Genomic DNA, 9,364 nt, shown 5'->3' with positions numbered 1-9,364 from the left:
TTCATCTACTTCCTGAAAAGTTTGGTCAATAAAAAAGACAAAAAACAATATTTTCAGCTCAACTAAAGACAGACATTGTGATTTTTCTGCTCACGTGTTGTTGTAAACTTCCTCTTTCAAATAAATATCCTCCTAACCCCCTGGAAACCAGTGTTTGTCCTGTTTATGTGTTGCTCCTCTGCAACCCTAGACAGCCGGGTCCTAATGTTTTTGGAGCAACACACCATACTATGACGTTTTTACAATGAGGTTTCTACTATGGAACCAGTTTGACATGTTCAGGTGTTCTTTGTGTGAAAACTCAGAGATTTCAGGTATCAGAAGGTGGTTTTCAACTTTCTTTGTTAACTTTCTGCTTCAAATTTAAACTAAATTTCCTTCACTAAGCCAGCCCTCTGGACTTCCAGGAAGCTGTGTTCCTATTGGCTGTCCAGGTGGCTGCTTGGTATTATCAGGAACACCTGAGCAGCTTGGTGTTATCAGGAACACCTGAGCAGCTCAGTGTCTTCCTCGTTTATCTGGCTGCATTCAAACATTTCCTCTGCTTCTCTTCACCACTGAACTGGGTTTGGCTCCGTTGCTTTAGCTTGTTCTTTAGGCGTTGGCTTGCAGCTTCCAGCAGTAAAATTGTCTTTAATGTGTTTCTTGGTGTGTTTTAGGGCTTTGTACCAGATAGTTGTCTTGGTACATGTGGTTCTTTAGCCACAGTTAGCACATGGTGCTAATGTGTGCAGTGATTAGTGGATTTAGTGCAGCTGAGTTGTGTCTTTATCTTGGCTGTAGTGAGTCTTCAGAGGTTTTTGGTCAGACACATTCTGTATTCTTGTTTGAGAACCAGCGTTGGTTGTCCAGAAGGTAAGAGTTCCTGTCCTGATTCTCTGTTTAAAGAATTTCTCTGGTAGGCTGCAGGAGACTTTAGCTTTTGGGTTGTGCTAGTTTGGTTTTTGTACAGTTTCATTTGGACGACTATCTTGAGGCCCCTCCATGTGGTTTAGTGAGGTTTTCTGGAACAGTTCTACAAAGCAACCTGCAGCAGAAGAGACTTTGAGAGATTTTATGAAGTTCTGGAGATCAGACTTTAGAGCAGCAGAAACATTTGTCAGCAGTTTGAGCAGGAGAAGGTGAGCTTCAGAGTAGAAATAAAGAGAAGGAAACCTTCTTGACCCGTGTGGTGAGGTCCTGTACCAGGAGTTTGAGCAGGTTGTGAAGAGTCTGTAGTTCTTTGGTCTGAAAGCACAAGAAGAGTTGACTCATTAAAGGAGAAAACAGGAGATATTGTTGGTTCTTCTGTCGCTCTGCAGTTTCCAGTTTCCTTAGACTGAATATCAAGTTTATATTTTAAATGATTTACCATGTGAGCCCAAGAAGACTTCAATAAATTCCCTCCATCCCCTGGACACAACACATTTTATTACCATGTTAAATCTTTTCTTTTTTTTTTTTTTTTTTTTTTTAAAATGTTACTGAGTTTTAATCATTGTTTTAGCATAGTTTTTTTTCTCTTTGCTTGTTTAGTTTTGTCATCTGTGTGAAAGGTGCTAAACAAATAAAGTTGAATTGATAAACTTGATAATTGACTAACTCATTATTGTGACAACAGAAGTATTAAAATTGTGATTTAACGGTTTGTTTGCAGCAGAAGAGACTTTGAGAGTTTTTAGGAAGTTCTGGAGATCAGACTTTAGAGCAGCAGAAACATTTGTCAGCAGTTTGAGCAGGAGAAGGTGAGCTTCAGAGTAGAAATGAGGAGAAGGAAACCTTCTTGACCCGTGTGGTGAGGTCCTGTACCAGGAGTTTGAGCAGGTTGTGAAGAGTCTGTAGTTCTTTGGTCTGAAAGCACAAGAAGAGTTGACTCATTAAAGGAGAAAACAGGAGATATTGTTGGTTCTTCTGTCGCTCTGCAGTTTCCAGTTTCCTTAGACTAAATATCAAGTTTATATTTTAAATGATTTACCATGTGAGCCCAAGAAGACTTCAATAAATTCCCTCCATCCCCTGGACACAACGTAATTTATTACCATGTTAAAACTTTTTTTTTTTTAAATGTTACTGAGTTTTAATCATTGTTTTAGCGTAGTTTTTTCTCTTTGCTTGTTTAGTTTTGTCATCTGTGTGAAAGGTGCTAAACAAATAAAGTTGAATTGATAAACTTGATAATTGACTAACTCATGATTGTGACAACAGAAGTATTAAAATTGTGATTTAACGGCTTGTTTCATTTTTAAGGTTGGGGTTAAAATCTTGATAGAAAAAGATTAAAGAAATAAACTACATTTAAAAAAAGTGATTAAATCAAAAGCAAATACAATAAATACAATAAAACTTTTAGAAAGAAAATTAAACATTAAATACAATTAAATAAAACAGACAAAATATTTAATTAGATAATTAGACAGAAGATACAAAACATGTAATTATGAAATTAAACAAAAATATTAAACATTGAAGACGAAATATTTTAGATAAATAAACATTTAAAAAACACAAACAAGAATAATAAACATTTAAAAAAATACAAAACATTTAATTAGATTATTAAACATTTAAAAAGACAAAACATTGAATTAAAAAATTAAATGTTTAATTAGAAAATTAAATCTTAAAGACAATAAAACTTTAAATAGGAATTCAACAGAAAATACAGTGAACCATTTAAAAAGAAAATTAAACATTAAAAGGTGGTAAAACATTTAAAAAGAAAAACCTCAACAAAGATTTAATTGAAAAATTAAACACAGGGAAAGAAAAGGACATTTTTCAAACGAGCTGATAAAACATTTGAAAAATTAACAAACATTAAAAAGACAAAACATTTGGAAATCAAATCAGATATTAGTTTTGCTCTTTTCTGTTATTCTTTTCTAAACATTTAAGAAGAATCAAACTAAAGACAAAACATTTGAAAAGACACCAGTTAAACTTTAGAAGATCAAATTAAACAGAAGAGACAATAAAACGATCAAAAAGACCAATAACAGATAAAGGTCTTAAAGCGTTTTCTAGTCTGAAATGAAAACATCAAGTTGTTTCGTCAAACATTTCCTCTTTCTATGTTCTTGGTTTGATTGTGGACAGATTTACTAAGTGCTCATTTCAGAAAACTGCTTTCCAGATAAAGTCTACTAGTAGCTGAAGGCATCGATCAAACTAATGTTACCTTCTGATCTCTACAAACTTTACTGTTTAGTGAAGAGAATCAAAGTTTGTTGGGGATTTCTAAAAAACTCACAGGTGAAGGTCTGAGAAGAACTCAGATGGATGGTCTAAATGTGAAATCAAGACTCATGGTCACAAGTTTTAAGGCTTCTGTTAACCAGAAAGTTCAAACTAACAGAGAAGTACTGAGAAACTTTTAAAACTTCAGTCCTCAGCCTGTCTGAAGGTTCAAACTAACAGAGAACTACTGAGAAACTTTTAAAACTTCAGTCCTCAGACTGTCTGAAGGTTCAAACTAACAGAGAACTACTCAAGAACTTTGAGGATTTCAGCCCTCAGACTGTCTGAAGGTTCAAACTAACAGAGAACTACTCAGGAACTTAGAAGATATCAGTCCTTGGACTGTCTGAAAGTTAAATCTAACAGAGAACTACTGTGGGAAAGCTCAGGTCCTGAGGACTCGGGAGGTGTGGAGGCTTTGGAAAGTCTTGGAACTGAGGGTTCCACCCTCCAGCACAAAGGCCGAAGTCCAACCTCCCGAGAAAAACAGTCGAGATGAGACACGAGTTAAAAAAAAAGTCGAAAACGAAAAAAAATAGATGATAAATGCGCAAAAAAAAGAAAAATTAGTATCTGAGCGAGTAGCTCAGGGGGATAAGAAGAGGACTACCAAGCGGAAGGTCGCAGGTTCGAGACCCGCCACCGGCCTTTTTCTTTCTTTGTCTTTGTCAGTATTTTGAGAAAATTTAAGAAGTGTCTGGTCTTGAACCAGCGACCTGCAGCTCCATAGGCAAATCCTTAACTCACTGAGCTACAGATCAGATAAAAAGAAATAATTTCGTCGTCCCTTTGGCATCGTAGTTCCTGAAGTGACCACATGGGTGGAGCCAAGGCGGAGTCTGGGTGGAGTCAGGGAGGAGAGTAGGCGGGGAGGTGGGTGGTGGCCTCCCCCCTCTACTCCCCCACCTCCCCACACCACCCACCACACCTTCCCCCGCCCCACGAGTTCTTCGAGTCTCCACGAGTTCTTCGAGTCTCCACGGGTTTTCCCGAGTTTCTGGAGTTTCCACCAGGTCGGAGGCAGAACAAGTTGTCACGAAGAGGTGTTGAAGTCGGCCAGGATGGACTGACTTTTTACAGTGACTAGAAGGAAGACCACTAGAAGAGCAGGTCTTTAACCACCATCCAGAAAATACATGGAGTCGACTCCAGAGAAATGAAGGGAGGTCAACTTTTATCAACCTCCATCCAGATGTTCAACTTCATATCTTTACTTTGACATTTTTAGCACCACAAATCTTTAGTGTCACACTTTATTATCATTTATTAGGACTTTAATGGAATCCACCAGCAGATTTAGTTTTTGTTGAGATACTTTATTCTTGTCGTCGTGGGACTGCAGTATTTAAAACTGTTACTTCTATTTTACCTTGTTTATTAGTTTTAGGTGGATAAAGTTATTTTAGTTGTTGATTAGTCTCTTAAAAAACAAATAATAAATTGGATTAGTCAAGAGGTTTAAATTTTTTACTTTGTCATATTTTAAATATGACAAAAAAATATAAAAATAAAGCGTCTTGAGACAATTTGACCTGTAATTGGTGTTATATAAATAAAATTGTATTAAAACTGTATGTATCTTGTAATGTTGGAGTAATTCAGCCATATATGTTGGAAAACACATTTTCTTTGTTCATTAATCTGTTGATTATTTTCTCCACTAATTCATTTCTTGTTTTGGTTTATAAAATGTCAAACCCAAATATATTCAGTTTACTGTCATAAAAACGTGTTAATGTGTGAATTGTTGGAGCTTGTGAGCCACAAAAGGTTTTAATCTTTGTGGCCGAATGTCAAAAAACATTGAGAAACCAACATCAACAAAACACTCAAAGATTTGAACATCATTAAAGGGAAATCCAACTTTTGCATGACAATGTCTAATTAAAGGACATTTATTTCCAACGGAAATGTGTGATATTCATCCTCTGGAGCTTTCTCTTCACATCGTCTTCCACCTGGACTGGTTTGGTCAGGAGCATGTGCAACAAACATTTGAAAAACTGCACTTTAACATCAATGAATGACACTGAAGTTTAATCGCTACATAAATGAGACTGAGTCTGGATGTGCTGCTCTGTCATTAACTCATAAGTTTAGGGAAAGTTCAAACAAAAGAGGACAGTTTAGATAAGACTTGAGAATGAGCTTATTTTGAACAAACATCTCACACGTTCTGAGCTTCAGCACCTCTAGCAAGATAATTTAACAACAAGCAACTCAAGACATCCAGAAGTTGCAGAGAGTTAGCTTTAGCTGAGCCGAAGAACATGTGGGACGCTAACCTAGCAAACATTTCAGACTTTTCTCTGTGAATTCTGAGAAATAATTTCCTATTTAATGACAGAGCTACACATCTTAACTCAGTCTCATTAAAACAGACTCTAATTCAGTGTCATCCATCCATATTAAAGTGCAGTTACCCAAAATGTTTGTTGCATGAGCTCCAACAAAACCTGTCCAGGTAGAAGGCCACTTTGACAAACAGGAAGTGGACGATTCCAAGCAGATTTATAGAAGGGGGAACAGGACTGTACTAAGTGTGGTGGAGTATAAAGGGGTGTTTTGTGGGTTTTTAAGGCTGATAATGATTATTAGTGAGACATTTGGAGTAAATATTCATTTGCAGTAAATGAAAGAATTTAAAATCTTGTAGTTAAACTTTGAAGAACACAAACTGTAACAGAAAACTTTGTTGATACGTTTTTGTTTTGTTTACAGATGTTAAGTTAAAGGAGTTTTATTCGTGACGTACAACCAGTCAAATCACTCCAGAAGACAGAGCGACCACAGGTAGATAAAGGTTCAGAGCCAAAGTAGCGCCATTTTTAAATGTATTTATTACCGTAAATCAGTAAAAAATAAAATATTGATAATCAGTAAATCAGTCAGTCCACAATTACTACAATTCTACAGTGGATGTCTCTTTCCTTTGACTTGTTATTTGTACAATATACGATGTATATGATGCCGTTTTTTCATACCAAAGGCTATACTATAATGTCTTCTAAGAGATATACTATGCTACTCGTAACGTAACATAATTTCGATTTTTGGTATGTCATGTACATATTGAAGAATTAACAATAAAGCTAACTTTAACTTTGACTACTCTATTTGTTCTGGCCCTGGGCTGCTTGCACTCCTCCTCTGTTGTTTTCTGGATTGTACTCAGCTGCATGCCTTCGTCCACCAGGCCTCCGTTGACTCGTCCCGCCTGCCGTCTCTGGAGCTGAAGCTGGATTGGAACAGACCAAAGTACAGTCCAATCACGATGCCAGCTGCCTCTCAAAAGGCTCCTTCATCTGGCAGGTGGCGGCACTTCTTCTGAGGGGAAGCTGAGCTGGCCCGGCAGAACTTTGGAGATGTGTTCCAGTGGTTGGTGGATGTGTAGGGAGATAGAGAGGGACCTTTGAATTGTTCAGAAAGGAAAACAGAGAACCCATTGGTAGTTTTAGTTTAGGGTGCTACTGCAGTGTGTTTTTGGTTTTAAGAGGTGGACAGGAAGAGATTTTTTTTAGAATTGATTATCTTTTACTTTGTTCCTGGTTGGAATGCCCATCAATGTCAACATGAAGTTCACTTTTAGTTCTGTTTATTTTTATTTTATTAACACCAATTTGTTTTTAACCCCCTCACGTTGTGTTGTTGTAAACTTTCTCTTTTAAATAAATACTCGTCTAACCCTCTGGAAACCAGCGTTTGGACTGTTTTTGTGTTGCTCCTCACCTACTTCAGACAGCCGGGACGTAACGTTTTGTGGACTAAAGGCTTTTCTATGACGTTTTTAGAGCAACATGCTCTGATGTTTTTTGGACGACATGCTATACTATGACGTTCGTTGGGCGACACGCTATACTATAGGCTTTTTTAATTGACATATTACTATGACTTTTTTTTGTTTTAGTTTTTTTGGTTGTTTTTTAGCAACATTAAGAATTTGAACAGTGTTAAAAATCACTATACTTTTACTTGTGCAATGAAATATTATTCTATGGCATTTTTTAGACGACACATTATACTCTGATATTTTCTTGAATTACATACTATTTTGACAATATACTGCACTGTGACATTTTTTTAACCACATATCATACATGACAATTTTAGGCAACATCCTATCATTTTGCGCTTTTTGAACCACATAATAATCTATGTTTTTTTTTTCTTGCCAACGTGCTGTACTATGAACTACAGGCCATACTATGTTATTCTTGAGTAAAGCATACTATACTTTGACATTTTCTGAACTACATCCTATACTATGGCGTTATACACAGAGTGCTTTGGTTACATGTTGATTTAAAATCTAGATTTTTTTCTGTTTTGTTTTTTGACGGGATTACCACAGACCTGACCGTGAACACCGTCAACATCCACCTCAGGGAGACGCTGCCAAAGATCTCAAGGCTGCTTGGTCGTGGTCTTTCTGGCACGTACTCTTCCAAGATGAGCCGGGAAGTTTAACACTGATAGAATGACATCAGGTCTAAGCCGACAAACTTTCAATTCCTCCTCAACCCATAGTCTCTGGGAAACCTACATGGAGTAAGAAAAGTAGACAGAGAAGTAATTAAGTTTGTACACAACATATTAAAAAGAAATCATGCTAATAAATTAAGTACAAAGAACCAAATTCGCCAATATACTGGAGACCAGAGCTATTTAATTTGATAAGTATAACCTTGTTTAGTAACATTTCAATTATTTGAGAGCAGTGCTAAAGAACTGCCTGTAATCCCAATCATAAAATGGGTTTGGAGGAAGAACATAGATGTTAATCTGGATATATATGAGTTAGGCTTTATAACTACTATTGGTAGTATTGGTGGTAGTAATAGTAATGGGACTACTACTAGTAGTGGTGGTAGTATATTACTGCTGCTGATACTGGCACTGCTACTACAACTTGTAATACTATTACAAATGCTGATACTATTTCTACAACTCGAACAGCTATTTATACTACTACTGCTGCTTGTACTTTTAGTATTACTACTACTGCTTGTACAACTATACTACAGCTACTATTAATCGTCTGGTATTTGGTTGTCAAGCTGCTAGCTCGCGTTAGTGTTTTGCTAGTGGATAACTAGTTAGCTCTCATAGACTGGAAGCTCTCAACAAGATTTAATACTGGAAAAATAGCCAAAAACTATTCTTACCTATGAAAAGTCATTCCAAGTTTCCTTGTCTCAATCGTACGACGTAGTGTGTAACTGTATGCAGCACAGTGAGCCGGAATACTTCTTGTTTCCGTTTTCACGCCGTCTACATCAACGGAATGCACTGAAACTTTGCCCCCACTAGCTTAGCCTCGCCGTAGGCACGCAGCTCAAAGGGGGCGTGTCCTATCTACTGATTCATATCTATGGGTATGACGACCCACCCTGGACAGAAAGCCCCGCCCAGAACAATTTGATTGACAGCTCAGTCCACCAATTAAAAGCAAAGGCTTTTGTCTTTGCTTGTACTTGGTGAACTGAGGAATGACAAAATGAAAAAGCAAATGCAAAACGGAAAAGACAATGATAAAATGGAAAAATAAAAGGAAAAAAAGCGAAAAGGGAAAAGCAAAGACAAAATTTTCCTTTTTATTTATTTATTTGTTTGTTTGTTTGTTTGTTTACTTATTTATTTCTCTTTATACTTCCACATTTATTTATTTTTTCTCTTTATATTTCCACATTTATTTATTTATTTCTCTTTATATTTCCACATTTAGTTATTTATTTATTTGTTTCTCTTTATATTTCCACATTTATGTATTTATTCATTTCTCTTTATATTTATTTATTTATTTATTTATATTTTATTGTGTCATTCCTGTGACTCCATACATGTTGTCCTGAGGGTCAAAATTAACCCATTTTAAAGTTTGAAAATGTGGGGGAAAATATATATATATATATTCACAGTGAAACTTCTGATGTCTACATCGTCAACATTTTTGGGAAAAAAGAAATGTTAAAAATGTTTCTTAAAAACATTCAGAAAAATCTACCAAAATCCAGTGAATTTCACTGGATTTAGGTTGATTTTTTTGTGAATGTTCTTAAAGAAAATATTACAAGTTTTACTGATATATATGTAATCACTTTAGATGTTTTTAGGATTTTTTTTGGAAGATTTTTACTTATTTTTTGAA

This window comes from Amphiprion ocellaris, chromosome 5, assembly GCF_022539595.1.
Source record: "Amphiprion ocellaris isolate individual 3 ecotype Okinawa chromosome 5, ASM2253959v1, whole genome shotgun sequence".
Taxonomy (NCBI): Eukaryota; Metazoa; Chordata; class Actinopteri; family Pomacentridae; genus Amphiprion; species Amphiprion ocellaris.
Note: the sequence above shows the minus strand (reverse complement) of the source record.